General features: G+C 38.9%; 1 protein-coding gene, 1 long non-coding RNA gene and 1 pseudogene across 4 annotated transcripts in view; 2 read left to right on the top strand and 1 right to left on the bottom strand.

The window, feature by feature from the left end:
- The window catches only part of LOC129060042 (uncharacterized), a 219,674-nt gene that overhangs the window by 178,773 nt on the left and 20,577 nt on the right, over positions 1–20,324 (bottom strand). Inside the window, exons 3-4 of the long non-coding RNA XR_010140324.1 lie at positions 17,073–17,550; positions 3,499–3,581 (exon numbers count right to left, since the gene is read on the bottom strand). This is a non-coding gene — a long non-coding RNA (uncharacterized LOC129060042). The remainder of the gene's footprint in view (positions 1–3,498; positions 3,582–17,072; positions 17,551–20,324) is intronic.
- HS3ST5 (heparan sulfate-glucosamine 3-sulfotransferase 5) overlaps positions 1–20,324 on the top strand; it is a 181,200-nt gene that overhangs the window by 145,118 nt on the left and 15,758 nt on the right. The window lies entirely within an intron of this gene.
- LOC134761544 (small ribosomal subunit protein uS2-like) lies at positions 7,801–8,371 on the top strand (annotated as a pseudogene).

The raw sequence follows: 20,324 nt of genomic DNA, 5'->3' as shown, positions 1-20,324 counted from the left end.
ACATTGTGCCATTTACCACAGAATGTTCTTTAGGTGTGCTAAGTTTCAGGTTATTCAAACTAATTTCTTCAGTGATATTAAAAGCTCCTTGGGAAGAGATTTCCCAGTGCTGAGCTCATCATACTCAGCCTGCACTTGAGATTACAATGCATTTCAAGGCCCCGCTTCATTCACCCATTCAGCAGGTATGTATTCAACACCATGTGTGATGTACTGGGGATGAAACAACAAAGAAGACAAGCTCAGCTTCCTAGAGGTAGGCATCGGTTACGTCACTAGAGTAAGGGCACTGTCATCTTAAAAATGGAGGGACCCTAAGAGATTATCTAGCCCAGCTCTTTACTTTTACAAAGACGCAACTGAGAATCACCGAAATGACAGTGGCATATAATTTCTTCTCCACTGACCTCTTTTTGGCCTGTTGAGTCACTGTCGTTTGGAAAAACAAAGAGATAAAAGTCTAGGATGTTTTAACTGAGTGAGAGTTTGAGAGTGGTTTTGCCTTCTGCCATGTCACTGTAAAAGAGGCCACTTATCTCAGACAGCATTGCCAGCAAATGTCCATGGCATAGCCTCCTACAAGTCTCTACCAGAAAACACAAGAGTTCTCTGTGGCTGCTATGCTCTGACTTCTTTGCTTGTTCCCCAGTGTGAGAAAAAAAAATCATCATAGGAAGAAACAGGTAATTCAGGAAACATGCAAAGATACTTTCTGCTTTCTTTGTTGGGGAAGGCCAAAACATGGTGGCTTCTTCCAGCAATCATTCCAGACCACTGCTTAGTACGTTTTTTTGTTGTTGTTGTTGTTGTGTTTGTTTTTGAGACGGAGTCTCGCTCTGTCACCCAGGCTGGGTGCAGTGGTGCAATCTTGGCTCACAGCAAGCTCTGCCTCCCGGGTTCATGCCATTCTCCTGCCTCAGCCTCTGGAGTAGCTGGGACTACAGGCGCCCACCACCATGCCCAGCTAATTTTTTGTATTTTTTTTTTTTTTTAGTAGAGATGGGGTTTCACCATGTTAGCCAGGATGGTCTCGATCTCCTGACCTGGTGATCCACCCGCCTCAGCTTCCCAAAGTGCTGGGATTACAGGCATGAGCCACTGCACCCAGCCACTGCTTAGTACATTTAAAAAGACACATCTAAGCATTTGTATGTAGGGATGCATTTGAATCAATAATATGAGACTGGCATCTGAAGACTCAGTGGCTTCAATCAAACTGTTTGCTCAACATCCTTCAATACTTGATCCACAAACTTATTTCAAAATGAGAATGCCAAGGTGAAGATTAACACCTCCAGTTCAGTGGGGCTAATGAGACATGACTTATTAATCCTACAAGAAAATCTTAATTAGGCACTGGGGCACGGCTTGTTTCATTGTTAAATACTACCCAATCCCCAAAGAATTGGAAAATAAATAGGGACTGAAATAGAAAGGAGTGTTATAATTAGGCCCCCTGAAATGAAAGAAATAGTTTTTTTCTCCCCACAGAAAGTATTTGTCACTTTTTTCCCTAAATAACCCAGTATTAGCATTTGTAATAAAAGTTTGATACAAACATTCTTGAAATAGCTAGACATGTGCACACCAGAGAACAGGGAGAGTCTGATGCACCAGAACTCTGCTAAGAAGGCAGTTGTACTGCTGAGTTTCAGCTGCAGCAAAACTCAGGTCACCATCCAGGTTAATTAGCAAGATAACTTCTTTATTATTTACTTCTTGTTCATTTAATAGGCTCTTCCATTAAGATACACTCATTTTTAACACTAAGGATTTCATGATGCAAGTTGAAAAGGAATTGCTTCACTTTATTTCGTTGGCATTTTTTTCCAAACTATCCATAGGAAATGGGAGAAGGGAGGGCTGCAGCACAAGGGAATAGCAGACATTTACCCAAGCTTCCTAAAACTGAAAAGCTGGAACATAGCATACCCATGGTAACGCTCATGACCAACAAGTTTTCCGTAACATTTGGTGTTCTAAAATTTGTTTTCATCAGTGGATTAAAGATAAGTGTGGAAAAGAAGAAAGAAGGAGAGAGAAGAGGGAGGAGGGAGGAGGGGGTAGGGAAAGTGGGAGAGAATCTTTGTGACATTCATTTACTACTTCAGAATAAGTCACCTTGTTAAGTTACAGCCAGAAAAAAATATCACTGGCATTCGACATACAATTTGTTACAAAGTATACTAATAAACCAGATTGCCGAATTATGTCAGTCACATCTAAATAACAACAAGCAAATTGCCTTACACAGATGGAGAACGTGTAAGGTGCATAGATTTCCTGTGAGGCAACCTCAACTAAGACTTATTGATTAATGTTGTCCTACTTGTTTATTCTGTTTAAAAGCACGGACTGCATTATTTTCGCCTTCCATTAAAGCCTAAGCCCCACATTTCAAAATCTTCAAGCTTTAAATAAAGTTTCCTTATCTTTGGCAGAAGGAAGATTCCACATGTACAGAGTTCTCAAAGAAATGTTTTTTGGAACATTTTTGGGGAGGTAGTCCTCCCCAACGCCACAGCTTCAGAAATGCAAGAGTACCCCCAACTAAAGTTTTGGGAAGCCAGTTTAACAATTATTCTGATTATTGTTATATTGGATAAAGCTATTAAAAGAAACATTTTCTTTCCATGTGTACTAAACCATCAAAATTGTGTTTGAAGAGAATAAAGAATAAGAAATTATCTGGGGAGACTGAGATCATGAGATTGCCCAACGGCTTCCCTCCGTTCAGTGGCCACAAATTATACCCCTTGCCTCAGCATAATGAATCTGTGTTCTTATTCAACACAATTAATAATGAGAAGCAATCAGAGAAGCAATCATAATATTTGAAAATAATATAGAAGACACATACAGCTCCAACATTTCTTAGCTATGTGACGTTTGATCAGTTTAAGTGAACTTCTTTGAGTCTTTGGCTCCACATTTCAAAGTGGAAGCGCTAATAAAAACTAGTAAGTTTGCTTTGAAAATTTGATGATATAGAATACATAAGACAGGTGCTCTGTAAAATATCAAGCAACAAATAAATGTATGAAAGGGACCAGGACACGAAAGGATAGGGGATCAATGAAAATCCATCACTGATAATTAGGAAAATTATTGAAAACACATATATACTCTTTTCTGCACAGAAAAATGCCAGCAAGATCAGCACTGACCAACTTGGAGAGGGGCATTCAAAAAGGAAGGAAAGGTGTAATTAACTATTGTGAATCCACATATGTCTAGATGCCATTGCCAGAAAAACTGTTAAATGGCTAATTTAACGGTTGGCTGAAATTCTGTTTTAAATATAGCTCCCCATTGCTTCCCAACCGTCCTTCCCCTCTCTACATGGTAGAATGAAAATACTACTGTTCTGAGAATCAGGGGCTATGTAGCCTAGTTTGAGTTCACTAGATGTGTTTACTTTGCACTGATCATTTATTCATTCATTCATTCATTCAGCCAATGTTTATTGACCTCTTAAGTATCAGGTCCTGTACTTACCACAGGAGACAGAGCAGGATACTTCTCACGTGCCTTCCTGTCTAGCAGGGGTCTCTTAACTTCTCCAGCCTCAGCTCCTTCATCTGTAAGAAGAGGGAAATGAGTGCAGTGCTCTCTACAGTATCTTCCAGCCCTAATGTTCTCAGTGTTGAATCTCTCTGAAGATTTTCATTCTTTATTCTTCTCTAAGGACCTACATAATCTTGCTGAGTCTTTCCCTATTCATTGAATTATGAAGTGTTGAGTCTGTATATATATTTACATACATGAACATGTATATATATATACACACATATCTGTATATAGCCTATAACCTATTTTCTAAATAGAATTCCTCCCTTCAATTTATGTATTGCACATTTTTGAGAGTTATTGAGGGAAGTCACTATGCTATTTGTGAAGGCATATGCAGATAGGTGTATCAAATAGTCCCTATATTCTAAGTACTTATAACGTAATAGATGAGACAAGATAAATATACAATAAATACACATCAGAATCTTTCCTTTAGAAGAAATCCCTTTCCATTAGTGGGATCAGAGGAGGTTTCTTCCAGTCAGTGAAGTTAAAGTGAGCTTGGAGGAGAGGATAAGATATTGATAAGCAAAATCAAAAAAAAAAAAAAAAAGAGAAGATCATCCAGGAAATAGTATGGGCAGAAGAAAAGAATAAGAAAGCACAGAGTCTCTGAAAAAATACTGGCTATGGTGGACATTTCATATGTGGGATATGAAAGTTGAGACAAGTAGAGGAGATTACAGCCAGATGTGAATTACAGCACAAAATTCAGGTGCTGGGATTTTATGCTGTAGGCTAGCACATCCCAGTAGAGTATAATACAAGCCACAAATGCAAACCACATATGTAATTTACAATTTTAGAGGCCTCATTAGAAAAAGTAAAAAGCAACGGGAAATTAATTTCAGTGATAAATTTTCTTTACCCAATATAGGCATCGCAACATAAAATCAATATATTTGACATTCTTTTTTTCATACTATGTCTTCGAAATCCGGTGGACATTTAACACTTTTGGTACATCTCAAGCTGTGCTCATGGCTAGGGGCTAGTGACTACCATATTAGACCATGCAGTTCTAGGCTATGGAAAGTTATTACGGGGTTTTAGAGGGAGAGTTGTTTAGTAAAAGCAACTTTTACGCAGCTGAATGAGGCTTTTGTATGTAGATATGTATCAGATTGTGAGGATGTTATAGCACAGGACAGAGAGATGAACCTGTTGAAATCATCTGGTTTTGAAGCGTGGTGGTCGACTCACAGGTTATGAAAACTTGGGAGAAACATTGAGGCTACACAATCCAATTAAAGAAAAAGTGAGCAATATGCTGACTCATACATTTAAAAAAATAGAACTATTCTTTTGCATAGAACTAGTTTTTGCACCTGATTATTTTGTTTTATCTCACTGGGCCTGAGCCACATTAGGTTCACTCAATTCCACAAACAAGGATCAAACATCTAATAATGAACTGCACCAGGCTTTGGGGATTCATAGACGTACAGGCCATTGTTCTTAATGTCAGTAACTTAATGTCATGGCAATTACACAACAGAGGGCAAAAGCTATTTTGAAGCCTTTGGAAACACAAAATAGGAACTATCCAATTCTGCCTGGAAGAATCAAGAAACGGGGCAAGTGACGCCTGAGCTGAATATTGAATGATAACTACAATTTCTACAGGTGGAAAAGGAAGAACGGGCATCATGCAGGGAAGGAAGAACATGCTGGAAATTTGGAAAGTACCTGGCATGTCTGGGCAACAATAAATATCTTCCCAACTTAGGGTCTGTGTGGACATTTATCAGAAATGAAGCTAGAAAGGCAAGTAAGGGTGAATTGGAGGAAGAGGGAGGTCAACATGTAGCTAAATGCAAAGTGGCTCCACTTTGCCGCAGAGACCTAGAGCCTCATCAAGGAAAGAGGGCACTTCCAGAGCCCACAGGTGAGCACTGGAGAACATGGCTTTAACCTGAGAAAAGACAGAGAGGAGTCAGCTTCTGTGAGAGTAATGTGAAGACAATGGTTTACAGATTACAACCCAGAACCCTGACTTGGTGTCAGATATAATGATCTGCCTTTTCACCGAAAAGTATTTGACATTTCACTAAATTGACCTTTGCTTGCCAATAGCAAACTCAATTGCATTATCTTCTCTGTTCAAAGTTTAATAGTATAGTCATAGGCACAATGTACCTCTTGAAGGCGAGCTTTTGTTGTTTGGCATGCTGTGTTCCCCAAACAAAAAGCTTCAAGAAAAAAATCACTAGTTTTGTTTTTTCTTAAAGCTACAGGTGATAGAGAAATATGCCTGCATTAGTTTTCTATTGCTGCATAACAAATGCCCACCACCATGGAATTTTAACATCCATTTATTAGCACATAGTTCTTTAGGTCAGAAATCTAGGTAGGCTCAACTGGATTCTCTGCTGAGCATCTCACAAGGCTGAAATCAAGCTGTCAGGTGGATTGTGCTCCTGTCTGGAAATGACTCTCGGGAACAATCTGCTTCCAAGTTCATTCTTGTGGTTGGCAGAATCCAGTTCCTTGTGGTTGTAGGAATGAGGTCCCGGTTTTCTTGCTGGCTATTGACTAGGGGTCACAACTCCTAGAGGCTGCTTTCCAAATCCTTGCATCTTCAAACTAGCGACACTATGTTAATCCTTATCTTGCTTGGAATCTAATCACTCCTTCTGCTACTTGCTAGAGAAAATACTCTGCTGTTAAAGGGCTTATCTGATTAAATTAGACCCACCTGAGTGCTCTCCCTATCTTAAGTTCAGTTGATTAGTAACATTAATTACAATCTGCAAAATCTTTTGCCTTGTAAATGTACCGCAATCGTAATAGTAACACCAAGACAAAGGTTATGGGAGCCATGTACAACTCCACACTCCCTTTAATAGCATGTCAGAGTACCTTTCAAATAGAACCATTTTTTTTTCTGTAAACTGAAAGAAGCATTTGTTGCTAAAAATAAAACAAAATAAAATCTTTGAATGTCCATAAAAGAACAGATATAGAAGTTTTTCCTCTAAGTGGCTGATTAAATGGGGGGGGGGGGCAATAAATTTATATGAATTTAAGAGAAAATGAATAAAATAAAAGCAATTTTTATTTCTGATAGTATGGTAGAATAGGTACGCTATATCTATATCACCCTCACTGATGAAATAACTAAAATATGTGATGAAATAATTAAAATAGATGTCTAAATCTATAAATATAAAACTATATCTATGAGGCTGCTTGAAAGTAAGGAGTGAACAGATCCCTAACATAAAATAAAATCAGAACACCCGATTGGTAAGCAAGTTACCAAGTGGCTATTGCTGTGAGAATTTTTGCTAAACCCTAGAATTCTTTGGCTTCCATTCTGATGGTTTTGTGGGACCAGCTGTGAGATACAGCCTAGGTCTTGGTCAGTGCAGGGAATCTAACAGGAGGCATTCATAAAAACAGTATTCTAGAGAGCTATACTGCCAATGTAAGAATGAATTTGCAACAAACTCTGATATTTCACAAGCAAATTGATTTTGGCATAGTGTGAGAGGATGGAATTCTCTGAGGATTCATAATCCCAAATTGGTCTTTGCTTGAGTTTGGGTTCTGATTCATCCTGCATGTGTGGTCCATAAAACCTCGAGCATGATCCCAGACGACCATGTCCTCAGGTGACTAGCAGACAAAAATGTATAACTTCTCTGAAAGAACTCAACTTCAGCCCAGGATTCAAGATACCGCAAATAAAGTTTCTTATAAAATGAACAGTCAAGAGTGAAGTATCACAAAACAGTAAAAGAAGTAAGGCACTGTGAGTAAAACGACAGACCACAAAATCCTCATATAATAGAATTTTTGACATGGAATATAAAACAGTTATGTTTAAAGAAATTTTCTCACTTTGGGAGGCCGAGGCAGGCAAATCACGAGGTCAGGAGATTGAGGCCATCCTGGCCAACATGGTGAAACCCTGTGTCTACTAAAATACAAAAAATTAGCCAGGGGTGCTGGTGCGCACCTGTAGTCCCAGCTGCTTAGGAGGCTGAGGCAGGGGAATCGCTTGAACCCGGGAGGCAGAGGTTGCAGTGAGCCGAGATCACGCCGCTGAACTCCAGCCTGGCAACAGAGCGAGACTCCATCCCCCCCCCCAAAAAAAAAAGAAAAGAAAAGAAAAAAGAAATTTTCTAAGAGTTTGAAAATATGCTGAAGTTTGCTGCTGCCACTGGAGCCACTCCAATTGCGGCCTCTTCACGCCTGGAACCTTCACTAACCAAATCCAGGCAGCCTTCCAGGACCCACGGCTTCTTGTGGTTACTGACCCGAGGGCTGACCATCAACCTCTCATGAGGGCATCTTATGTTAACCTACCTAGCATTGCTCTGTAACAATTCTCCTCTGCACTATGTGGACATTGCCATCCCATGCAACAACAAGGGAGCTCACTCAGCGGGTTTGATGCGGTGGATGCCGGCTCGGGGAGTTCTGCGCATGCGTGGCACCATTTCCCGTGAACACCCGCGGGAGGTCATGCCTGATCTGTACTTCTACAGAGATCCTGAAGAGACTGAAAAGGAAGAGCAGGCTGCTGCTGAAAATGCTGTGACCAAGGAGGAATTTCAGGGTGAATGGACTGATTCAGCTCCTGAGTTCACTGCTACTCAGCCTGAGGTTGCAGACTGGTCTGAAGGTGTGCAGGTGCCCTGTGTGACTATTCAGCAGTTCCCTACTGAGGACTGGAGCGCTCAGCCTGCCACGGAAGATGGTCTGCAGCTCCCACTGCTCAGGCCACTGAATGGGTAGGAGCAACCACTGACTGGTCTTAAGCTGTTCTTGCATGGGTTCTTAAGCAACATGGAAATAAGGTTGATGGGAAATAAACATCAGTTTCTTAAAAAAAAAAAAAAAAAGAAAAGAAAAGAAAATATGATCAGGGAACCTGAGACCATAAAAAAAGACCAAGTGTTTGTACAATATAAGATTCTGCAAAGTAATATATAATAATTAAAAATTATAATGAAATGGATAATACCATTCAACATATTAGATATAATGAAGATAGTGAACTGGCAGATCAATCCTAAGAAACAAACTAGAATGCAGTCCAGAGAGATGAAAAGATAGAAAACATGAAACATAGGTCATTACAGAGGCTAGTGTAAGAAGGTTTAGCATACATCTAATCAGAGTTTCAGGCGGAGATAATAGAGATAATGGAGAAGAGGAATACTCAATGGGGTGATAAGAATTTCCCCAAATTTTTAAAAGATCCAATCTTAGAAATGGGAAACCTAGTGGATCCCAAACAAGGTAAATGAAAAGATTTCTACACCAAGACATATTAAAGAAAAGCTATAGAACACCAAAGTAAAAGAGAAGATCTTAAAAGTGGAAAAAGTGAAAAGAGAGATTGCTTTCAAAGTACAAATAGTTAGCCTGATTATCAACTGCCTGTTTGAGATGTAAATCTTCTACCACCCAGAACTGTCTCCTTAATGACCTGGAGCTGTCTCTTTGACCTCAAAAGAGGTAGGTGAGTTCCACTGATCCCCAACCCCCACTCCCCCACTCCCATCCCGTCTCCTGTCTTCTTACCTCCCTCTTGTTCTTTTGCCTCCCAGGCTCCTTGGGAGGGTAAGGGAAGAATTTTGATAGGTGCCTTACCTAATTTGTAAAACTACCTCCTGTCCTGGAGGTAGGAAGTTTGTTTCTTCTCCATATAAGTGCCAATTAATAAACCAGATGGCCTGATTACATTGACCAAGCCCCTTCTTGTTTTTTGTAATTTTCCACTTCCCTGACTCTGTTGGAACTGCCACTGGTTTCTCCCTCCCTGTTTCATCAGTCTCTCTTTAAACCACCATCACCTCTACACAATTGGAGTTGAGCTCAGTTTTATACTTGTTATAAATAAAGTTTCGGTGCCACAAAAGAAATAGCACTTGAATGTAAAATTTTCTTTTTAATTCTCAGCAAGTCAATGTACTTCTATAGAAGGGTGCACCCTTACAGATGGAGCAATGGTGAGTGCACCCTTGGACAAGGGAGGGGAAGGGGTTCTTATCCCTGACACACGTGGCCCCTGCTGCTGTGTTGTTCCCCTGTTGGCTAGGGTTAGATCGCACAGGCTAAACTAATTCCAATTGGCTAATTTAAAGAGAATGACGGGGTGAGTAAGGTTTGGCAGGAAAAATGGATATGACAGAGCAGGTAATCGGAATGAGTCAGGGTGGCTCAGGTAATCGGAATGAGTCAGGGTGGAGCAGGTAATGGAAAAAGGTTGCTTTTGAGGAAGTTAAGTTTAAAAGTAGAAGGCAAAGAATTGAACATACTGACATATTGATTATTTGAAGAGAAATTTAGAACTCACATCTAACATACTGAAGTCTCTCTCCACTACTGCAGTAGTATTACTGAACAGAAGCTGTCTTTACCACCTTTAACTAGTGTCTGGCTTTGTTTTTCTTTAACACCGCTCAATAAATGCAAACTTTATTCTGATACCTCAATGCATTTCCCTGGTCCCCGTGAAGGTGTTTTGCCTCCTGGATGCTGACTCTTCTTTACAAGTTTGTGTCTTATATATTTTGGGGGCAATTACTAACCTAAGAGGTCTTTACTGAACACTAAATATCTTAAAATCCAGTTAAGAAAAAGAGAGTAAGATTAATTTTTTGAGGAGAAAATTTTAGTATCTTTTAAAACCAGCTTCAACTCACTACTAGTCTCAACAGCTGATCATTGGGATGATATTTCAAGAATTAGTTCATCCTAATGAAGAAAACAGCTCAAAGAAAGAAGTCCTACATATTTTTGCCTTTGGGAATGAGAAGAAATTAAGGAAAATATTTCTGCATTTGGTTTGAAACGTCACAATTTTTGTTTGCTGAATGGAAAGCAATTCTACTTCTGGCAGAAGGAAAATGAAAGAGCTGAGATGCAAGAAGGAATAGTGCGACAGAAATTAGATTAGTGGTTGCCAAGAGCTGGGAGGGAAAAATGGAGAAATGGGGTAGACTGCTAAAGGGTACAGTGTTTTTTGGGGGGTGATGAAAACGTAAATGTAAAGTTAATTATGGTGATGATTGCACAATACTGTGAATATATTAAAATGTAGGTACACTTTTAAATGGGTGAGTTGCATTTGAATTATATCTCAATAAAGCTGAGACCAATAAAAAAGGAATAGCGAGCGATGGTATTGATAAATGTGGATAAATCTAAAACAAATATTGTCTAAAACAGCAATAAAAATAATGTCCCATATAGGGAGATTTGGAGAATCAGTCTATAATGAAATTTCTGACTAAAAAATGTACATATTAGTGAGGAGGAGATATTGGAATTGGTATACTAATTCTACTGTTGTCATTCTCAGGAATTATTCAAGCAACTAGTTTATTTCCTCTTTTGCTAGCCTTGATGAATCTACTATAATCCTTCTCATCCTAGCATGATATTTTATGAGAGGAACCATTGCTTCATCCAGAGAGAGTGAGAAAGACTATTAACACTTGTTAATTTCAAATTATTTGACACCTCTTTCATTTCTTCTAAGTTCTGTACTTTTACAAAAATTACTTCAGCTCTCTTTTAAAATTTGTGTGTGCTGTGTTTTACTGTGCCTCACTTTATTCTGGTTCACAAATACTGCTTTTTTTTTTTAATTAAAGATGTGTTGCAACCCTGCATTGAGCAAGTCTGCCAGCACCATTTCTCCAAAGGCATGTGCTCATTTCATGTCTCTGTGCCACATTTGGGTAATTCTCTCAGTATTTTAAACTTTTTCATTATTATATCTGTTATGGTGATCTGTGATCAGTGATCTTTGATGTTACTACTGTAATTGTTTCGGGCACCATAAACTACACCCACATAAGACAGCGGACTTGATCAATAAATGTGTGTGCTGTCTGCTCCACTAACCAGCTGTTCTTGTCTTTCTTCCTCTCCTCAGGCCTCCTATTCCCTGAGACACAATATTGCAAGCAGACCAGTTAATAGTCCTACAATGGCCTCTAAGTGTGCAAGATAGAGTCACACATCTCTCATTTTATTTTTTATTATTTTTGTTGTAATTTCAACTTTTATTTTAGATTCGGGGGTACATGTGCAAGTTTGTTACCTGGGTACATTGTACCCTGAGGTCTAGGGTACAAATGGTACCATCACCCAGGTACTGACCATAATACCCAATAGTTAGTTTTTCAATCCTTGCCCCTTCTCTCCCTCCTACCTCTAGTAGTCTGCAGTGTCTATTGTTCCTATGTTTATGTCCATGGGTGCTCAATGTTTAGCTCCCACTTATAAGTGAGACATGCTGTATTTGGTTTTCTATTCCTGCATTAAGTCAGTTAGGATAATGGCCTCCAGCTGCACCCAAATTGCTGCAAAGAACATGATTTCATTTTTTATGGCTGCATACTATTCCATAGTGTATATGCACCACATTTTCTTTATCCAGTCCACCACTGATGGGCACCTAGGCTGATTCCATGTCTTTGCTATTGTGAATAGTGCTGCAATAAACATGTGAGTACACATTTCTTTTGGTAGAACAATTTAATTTTTTTTGGATATGTACTCAGTAATGGGATTGCTGGGTCACATGGTAGTTCTGTTTTATGTTCTGTGATGTCTCTCACTTTAAATAAAAAGCGTTTTAAACATATGTGTAAATACCACATCTGTTCACAGCATTGTTTATTGAATGTGTTTAAGCTTACTGTTGAGACCTACTGTTTATTTAAAAAGGCTCCTTTCAAAAGATTACTGTTAATTGACAGTAATCTTGGGTGACCTTCACCCAAGAGTCCTGATAGAGACGTACAAGGAGATTAATGTTGCTTTCATGCCTTCTATTACTATATCCATTCTACAGTACATGGATCAAGGAGTAATTTCAACTTTCAAGTCTTATTATTTAAGAAGTACATTGCAGGCTGAGCGCAGTGGCTCACGCCTATAATCCCAGCACTTTGGAAGGCTGAGGCGGGTGGATCACCTGAGGTCGGGAGTTTGAGACCAGCCTGACCAACATGGAGAAACCCTATCTCTACTAAAAAAAAAACAAAACTAGCCAGGCGTGGTGGCACATGCCTCTAATCCCAGCTATTCGGGAGGCTAAGGCAGGAGAATCGCTTGAACCCAGGAGGTAGGTGGAGGTTGCGGTGAGCTGAGATCGCACCATTGCACTCCAGCCTGGGCAACAAGAGCCAAAACTCCGTCTGAAAAAAGAAAAGAAAAGAAATATATTTCATAAGGCTATAGCTCCCATTGTGATTCCTCTCATAGATCTGAGCAAAGCAAACTGAAAACCTTCTGGAAAAGATTCACCATTCTAGCTGCTATTAAGAACTTCTGTGATTCATGAAAGGTGGTCAAATTATTGACCTTAACAGATGTTTGGCAGATGTGGATATCAACCCTCATGAATGACTTTGGGAACTTCAAGACTTCAGTGGAGGAAGTAACTGCAGATGTGGTAGAAATAGCAAGAGAATTAGTGGAATCTGAAGATGTGACTGAATTGCTGCAATCTCATGATCAAACTTGAAAAGATGAGTTGCTTCTTATGGCTGAGCAAAGAAAATGGTTTCTTGAAATGGAATTTACTCCTGGTGAAGATGCTGTGAACATTGTTGAGATGACAACAGTGGGTTTAGAATATCACGTAAACTTCATTGATAAAGTAGAGACACATTTTGAGAGGACACACTCCAATTTTGAAATAAATTCTACTGTGGTTAAAATGCTGTCAAACAATATCGCATCCCACCGAAAACTCTTTCATAAAAAGAAGAGTCAATCAACGTGGCAAATCATTGTTTTGTTAATTTAAGAAATTGCCACAGCTACCCCAATTTTGATCAACCACCACCCTGGTTAGCAGCCATCAACATCGAAGCAAGACCTTCCACCAACAAAAAGATTACAACTCACTGAAGGCCCAGTTAATCATTAGCATTTTTTTAGCAATACAATATTTTAAAATTAAGGCACGTACATTGTTTTTTTAAAACATAATGCTATTACACACTTAACAGACTACAATACAGTATAAACATAACTTTTATATGCTTGGGAAACCAAATGATCTGTGTGACTCACTTTACTGCAATTTTTGCTTTATTGAAGTGCTCTGAAACCAAATCCACAACATCTCCAAGGTGTGCCTATACTACTCAAGGATTAGATTTGCACTAATGAATGCATATCCAGTCCTAGAACCAAATAATGACAAATCTTCATAGAAAGGGGATGAATTTACCCAGCACAAACACTGAAGGTCAATACAGCTAGACTGTATTTTGAACTCTGCTAGTTATAGGTGCTAGGTAGACTGGGGCACCACACCTTAATGAGGTCTTGGCTTCCTCATCTATAGAATGGAGAATAAAATATCTTGTGTCCCTTATATTTTTGTTGTGAAAGTCCAATAAAATGTTTAAACTTGTGCTTTAAAAACTGAAAAGCGCTATACAAGATAGTATTTTGAAAACTGTGTGTTTGCCGGGCATGGTGGCTCACGCCTGTAATCCCAGCCCTTTGGGAGGCCAAGGCGGGTGGATCACCTGAGGTCAGGAGTTCGAGACCAGCCTGGCCAACATGGTGAAACCCCGTCTCTACTAAAAAAAAATACCAAAATTAGCTGGGCATGGTGGTGCATGCCTGTAGTTCCAGCTACTCATGAGGCTGAGGCAGGAGAATTGCTTGAACCCGGGAGGCAGAGGTTGCAGTGGGCAGAGATCGCACCAATGCACTCCAGCCTGGGTGACAGAGCAAGACCCCGTCTCAGAAAAAAAAGAAAAAGAAAAAGAAAACTGTATGTTTATGTTTCTTAAGTGAACAGTGGGTTATCTGTCTCTAAAGTTTTCAGGAGGTTATACTTACACGAATTTGCTAAAATTTTATATTAAACATGTTAAATATTTGGATCTAACTTGGTAATTTGAATATGATATATTCATATTTCTGCACAGTCTGCTAATGGTTTAATTCTTCACATAAAATATTTAATGCTAAAAATCAGCATTCATCATCATTCATTATGAAAAAATATATGGCATAGTGTTATGGAAATTAAAAAGGAGAAAAAAGTCACTGCAGAGAGAGGATAATGAAAACTACAAAGAAATGAAGCTTGATGATAAAAATACCATTATACTTTTAATGTATCTATGGCATTAAAAGCCACTTATATATATATTTCTTTGGTCTTCGTTAAAAACAAAAACAAAACTTGAGGTAAATAAAATTTAAAAGTTGGCTTTCTGTCTGGTAGTGAATACTACCTTTGATTTTAAAATAGATACCTTCAACTGTTAACGAATATGACAAGTAGAACTAATATTACTATAAAACTGATGTTTGCTACATGGAGCAGAGGGAGGAGCTTAATCCAGTTAACTGGAACTCTTTAACTGCAGGAGCCTATATCACTAGAATGATGTTTGGACCAGGTATATTAACTTAATTAACTATAATTGTTACCTCTCCAACTCATACTTTTCTATATAAATACAAGATTAAAGAAGGAAGGATTCTGCTTCTGAGCTCCCTAGCAGGTCAAATTTACTAAACTAACAACTGTTTAATGCAGTGAAAAGAAATTTGGGGGAAGAGTGGATAAACATTAGTTTATCCGTTCTATAAACATTAGTTACCTATACCAGTGAGATACTGGGATTAAGAGTAATTGCGATTCCAGGCCCAAACAAAATTCAGTTCCCATATTTTTTCTTAAGACATCATTCTACTAAATGAGACCCCTGAGCAGAAGCAGAATTAACTGGCTCCTTTTAAGTTTGGTAATTACAAATGCAAAATGAGTATCCTCCTGCAGACAGAGCCAGAGGACTACTCAAGCTGACGCAATAACGGGAGCTGTGATAAATAATCTATGCCTGATATGGAAAGCTGAATGGAGGACAGAAATGAAGAACCCATATGAAAATTTGGAATTTGCTCAAAGCTATTCTCGCCATAACTCCAGGGAGGATAAGCAGTATTCCACCCTGCAGTTCTGTATAATTTATCAACCTTTTTCCTTTTCATTTCTAACATTGACCCTTCGTGGTTAACTGAAGAAACAAAGAGCTAAATAGCTTCCTTAGCCATTTGATAGAGCAATTATGAGCATCCTGACTGATACACTTTCTGCTTAATCTACTAACAAATGGTGTCCATTTTCCTCTTAATCTCTACCCCATCTCCCATTCGACTTGACACATGCACAACACTGCTTTTTGTGCCCTGTTCCTGTGCCCCTCCTCATTTGTTTCTTTCTCATTACAGTGCTCTTAGGTAATCATTATTACAGAAGGAAAACGAGTTCTTTATGACAATTTTCCTCTGCTGCCCTTGGTTAATTTTTTCAAAATGTGATTTCTATGGGCTCCCTGACAACAGAGCAAATTGAAAGCTCATCAGTAGAATCTTTCTTAAGATCGGTATCTTTTCTAAGAAATGTTATGTCTTAGGACAAGAGGATTGTTTCTCCCAGTAATAGGCAGTATGATGTGGTGCAGCCATCTTTAAAGAGGTCAGGACTGTTTAAAACTGGGGGCTGTTAAGACATTAAAAATTAAAATGTACCTCAGGCACAAATTTCCCACCACAATGCAGTTGTCTTTACTTCCTTCTGCATTAATCTCTCATTATAAGAACATTCACTTTTTCCTAGAATAAGAGAATTTGGGGCCCAGAGGGATAGCTGAACTCATCCCTTCTCAGGCCTTTGTTTCTAGGAAAAAAACAGAAGATCAGGGGGTTAAGTGGTTTACACAAAGTCACATAGCAGCAGGGTAACATAGTTTGAGCTTCCTGTTTTGTTTTTCCCTTGAAGGGAACATGAAATGGAGAAATAATTTCCTGCCCCACAGAAGGAGCAGATGTCCTCAAGTCTCTGCATTTTCTTGCCTGTTTGATAGAGATACTGTCCTCTTCACCTCACAGGATTTCCCCCAGTAATCTATTGTGATGAAACCCTTTCTTGTGGGGGCGTGTGTGTGTGTTTATCTCACAGCACTACCTTGTGTGGCACATACTCTGCTATGGTTATTGTTCTTAGGACTCTAAGTCTTTGTGGAGAGCTACCATGTTCTCAAAGGCAGACACCATTTTCAGTGTTGGTTACCCAAGGAAAAGAAGAGCCTCAGGGAAGACCACAGAACTGAGAGGGAGAAATAAAAGGGAGTGAAAATCCCAGCTCTGTAAGAAGATGTGAAGGGTTGTGTTCCTGTGTGATGGAGTTAAGACAGTGTCTGTCTCTTAAAGTTCAGTGTCTGAAGAAGAAAGGAGGTACCACTGTGAAGAGCCATAGTCCCCACACAAGTAATCTATCCTCAAAGACCAAAAAGTCTGGCTGCAGAATCAGGCACATAATTTATGGGGCCCAGGGCAAAATAAAAATGCAGAGAATTCTAAGACAGCGACAATAGAGCATTAAACCAAGCACAGGGCCTTTCTGAGCACAGAGCCCCACGTAAATGCACAGGTACCAGCTCATGTCTCACCACAAGTAGTTACTTTAGTAATGTCTGGTCTAAACATACCCAGTGAAGTCTTCACTTTGCATGTGGTTTTTGAAGAAAAGAGTCTTGTTGAAGGAAGAGTTGTGCTTTTTGGAGAGTAGTTTCTGGCTACTTGGGCAGGAGGCAAGGACTCTTCAAGGTGGATTTTAGGGCCAGGAGGTGAGATTCTGAAGTGCAGCAGATCCTGCCTTTGTAGCGATTCTTCCTTCACTGCCAATCTAAGAGAATCAGAGGCTACAGCCACACCACCCTGAATGCGCCTGAACTCTCATGAGAGGATCTAAGCTCTATGTTTAACAGATGATGCGGATCTTATATGTATATCAAGAGTTGAACACTAGAAAACTACAAAAGTAATGAGGCAGAATCTGTGTCTGTTGTCCATATTATTTTCTGCGTCTGCAGTTCCTGATGCATGGTAGGTCCTCAGTAACTATTTGTTGATGACTGGTAACAGGTGGTTATCTTAGTGTTGAAATTCGGTGGAGTCCTTCTGGCCCTAAAAGGAAGATCAGAGATTTAGAGAAGAAAGGTGCCTCTGGCAATAAAAAGAAAAAAAGTTTTGAAGCATGTTAAGAATGCTAATTTTAATACTGCAATTTAAGAAAATGTTAGCATGCCTAAGAAGGGGAGACTTTTAGTATCATTTTGCATACAAGCTAATTATATTATTTTATAGGTTTATTAAATATTTATAAAGTTTCCTAAGATTTTTAGCTGTACTTTTGCTATCAATGTTACTTAAGAATAATATCTCAGTAGTCTTTTCTTTTTAGGTTATTTTATTTAGAGAACATAGTCAGTGGCAGGGTATAGGGAGAAGCAAAAAAGCTGGGAACAAAGACTTAGAAAAGTCAAAAAAAGAAAGAAAAGGATCACAGGGGTCTCAGAAATGAAAACAGGCCTCTGTAAAAAGGCAGAATGGAGAGGGAGGCTAAAAACAGAAGATGAGGGGTAGGCCCCCTTCTTTTTTAAAAGAGTTCTTGGCAACATACTGCACACTTGATGGAAACTTGGGAAAGTCCTGATTATTGAATGTGCAAAAGAAAAATAAATGGGGCATAATTAGTGGTGTCCTGGTAAATACTTAACAACTAGCTCTTGGGGAAGGGGGTGTGGTTTGTAGTATTTGTCAATTTCTATTGCAATAAATTCTTCATGGCCATTTTTTTTTGCTCTTTTTTTAATTATTATACTTTAAGTTCTAGGGTACATGTGCATAACGTGCAGGTTTGTTACATAGGTATACATGTGCCATGTTGGTTTGCTGTATCCATCAAGTCATCATTTACATTAGGTATTTCTCCTAATGCTATCCCTCCCCCAGCCTCCCACCCCAAAACAGGCCATGATGTGTGATGTTCCCCTCCCTGTGTCCATGTGTTCTCATTGTTCAGCTCCCACTTATAAGTGAGAACATGCGGTGTTGGTTTTCTGACCTTGGGCTATTTTGCTGAGAATGATGGATTCCACCTTCATCCACCTCTCTGCAAAGGACATGAACTCATCCTTTTTATGGCTGCATAATATTCCATGGTGTATATGTGCCACATTTTCTTTATCCAGTCTATCATTGATGGACATTTGGGTTGGTTCCAAGTCTTTGCTATTGTGAATAGTGCCACAATAAACGTATGTGTGCATGTCTCTTTATAGTAGCATGATTTATAATCCTTTGGGTATATACCCAGTAATGGGATTGCTGGGTCAAATGGTATTTCTGGTTCTAGATCCTTGAGGAATTGCCACACTGTCTTCCACAATGATTGAACTAGTAGGTAGTTCACACTCCCATCAACAGTGTAAAAGTGTTCCTATTTCTCCACATCCTCTCCAGCATCTGTTGTTTCCTGCCTTTTTAATGATCGCCATTCTAACTGGTGTGAGATGGTATCTCATTGTAGTTTTGATCTGCATTTCTCTGATAACCAGTGATGACGAGCATTTTTTCATATGTCTGTTGGCTGCATAAATGTCTTCTTTTGAAAAGTGACTGTTCTTATCCTTTGCCCACTTTTTGATGGGGTTTTGTTTTTTTCTTGTAAATGTGTTTAAGCTCTTTGTAGATTCTGGATATTAGCCGTTTGTCAGGTGGATACATTGCAAAAATTTTCTCCCATTCTGTAGGTTGCCTGTTCACTCTGATGATAGTTTCTTTTGCTGTGCAGAAGCTCTTTAGTTTAATTAGATCCCATTTGTCTATTTTGGCTTTTGTTGCCATTGCTTTTGGTGTTTTAGTCATGAAATCTTTGCCCATGCCTATGTCCTGAATGGTATCACCTAGGTTTTCTTCTAGGGTTTTTATGGTTTTAGGTCCTTACATTTAAGTCTTTTCCATCTTGAGTTAATTTTTGTATAAGGTGTAAGGAAGGGATCCAGTTTCAGCTTTCTACATATGGCTAGCAAGTTTTCCCAGCACCATTTACTAAATAAGGAATCCTTTCCCCATTTCTTGTTTTTGTCAGGTTTGTCAAAGATCAGATGGTTGTAGATGTGTGGCATTATTTCTGAGGCCTCTGTTCTGTCCCATTGGTCTATATATCCGTTTTGGTACCAGTACCATGCTGTTTTGGTTACTGTAGCCTTGTAGTATAGTTTGAAGTCAGGTAGCATGATGCCTCCAGCTTTGTTCTTTTTGCTTAGGATTGTCTTGGCTATGTGGGCTCTTTTTTGATTCCATATGAAATTTACAGTAGTTTTTTCCAATTCTGTGAAGAAAGTCAGTGGTAGCTTGATGGGGATAGCACTGAATCTATAAATCACCTTGGGCAGTATGGCCATTTTCATGATACTGATTCTTCCTGTCCTCTTCATGGCCAATTTTAAGCTAACAACATGAATTGACTGAATATGAAATCTTAAGCTACCAAGATGAATTCACTAAATGTGAAATTGGGAAGAGATGTGTATTATTCCATTGCACAGATGCAACAGTCTTAACCTCAAGACCATAGATAATAGTAAAATGGAGTAAGATAATTAGGAAATAAGGAGTTTTTCAAATTTATTACCTTTGCTTTACTCTACTTAATTATAAATTTATATAATACAATTTTAAATTTTAATAATGACTTTAACAACTGGCTTGCAAAGTAGGAGCCAGCTGTAGCATGCCAGTGGATGGGCATCACCACATGACTCTACCATCTGTGTTAAAATATAAAAAGAGCTTTTTCAATTTTTTTTCTTTCTTAAAAGGAATTCAGAAAAGTCTAAGAGGAGACAAGAATCTTCTAAGAGTATTTTTTGTGACCACTTTGCCAAAGGTTTTTT

This window comes from Pongo abelii, chromosome 5 (assembly GCF_028885655.2).
Source record: "Pongo abelii isolate AG06213 chromosome 5, NHGRI_mPonAbe1-v2.0_pri, whole genome shotgun sequence".
In the NCBI taxonomy this organism is placed as follows: domain Eukaryota; kingdom Metazoa; phylum Chordata; class Mammalia; order Primates; family Hominidae; genus Pongo; species Pongo abelii.
The sequence above is the reverse complement of the archived record's forward strand: the minus strand, read 5'-3'. Positions and strand labels throughout refer to the sequence as shown.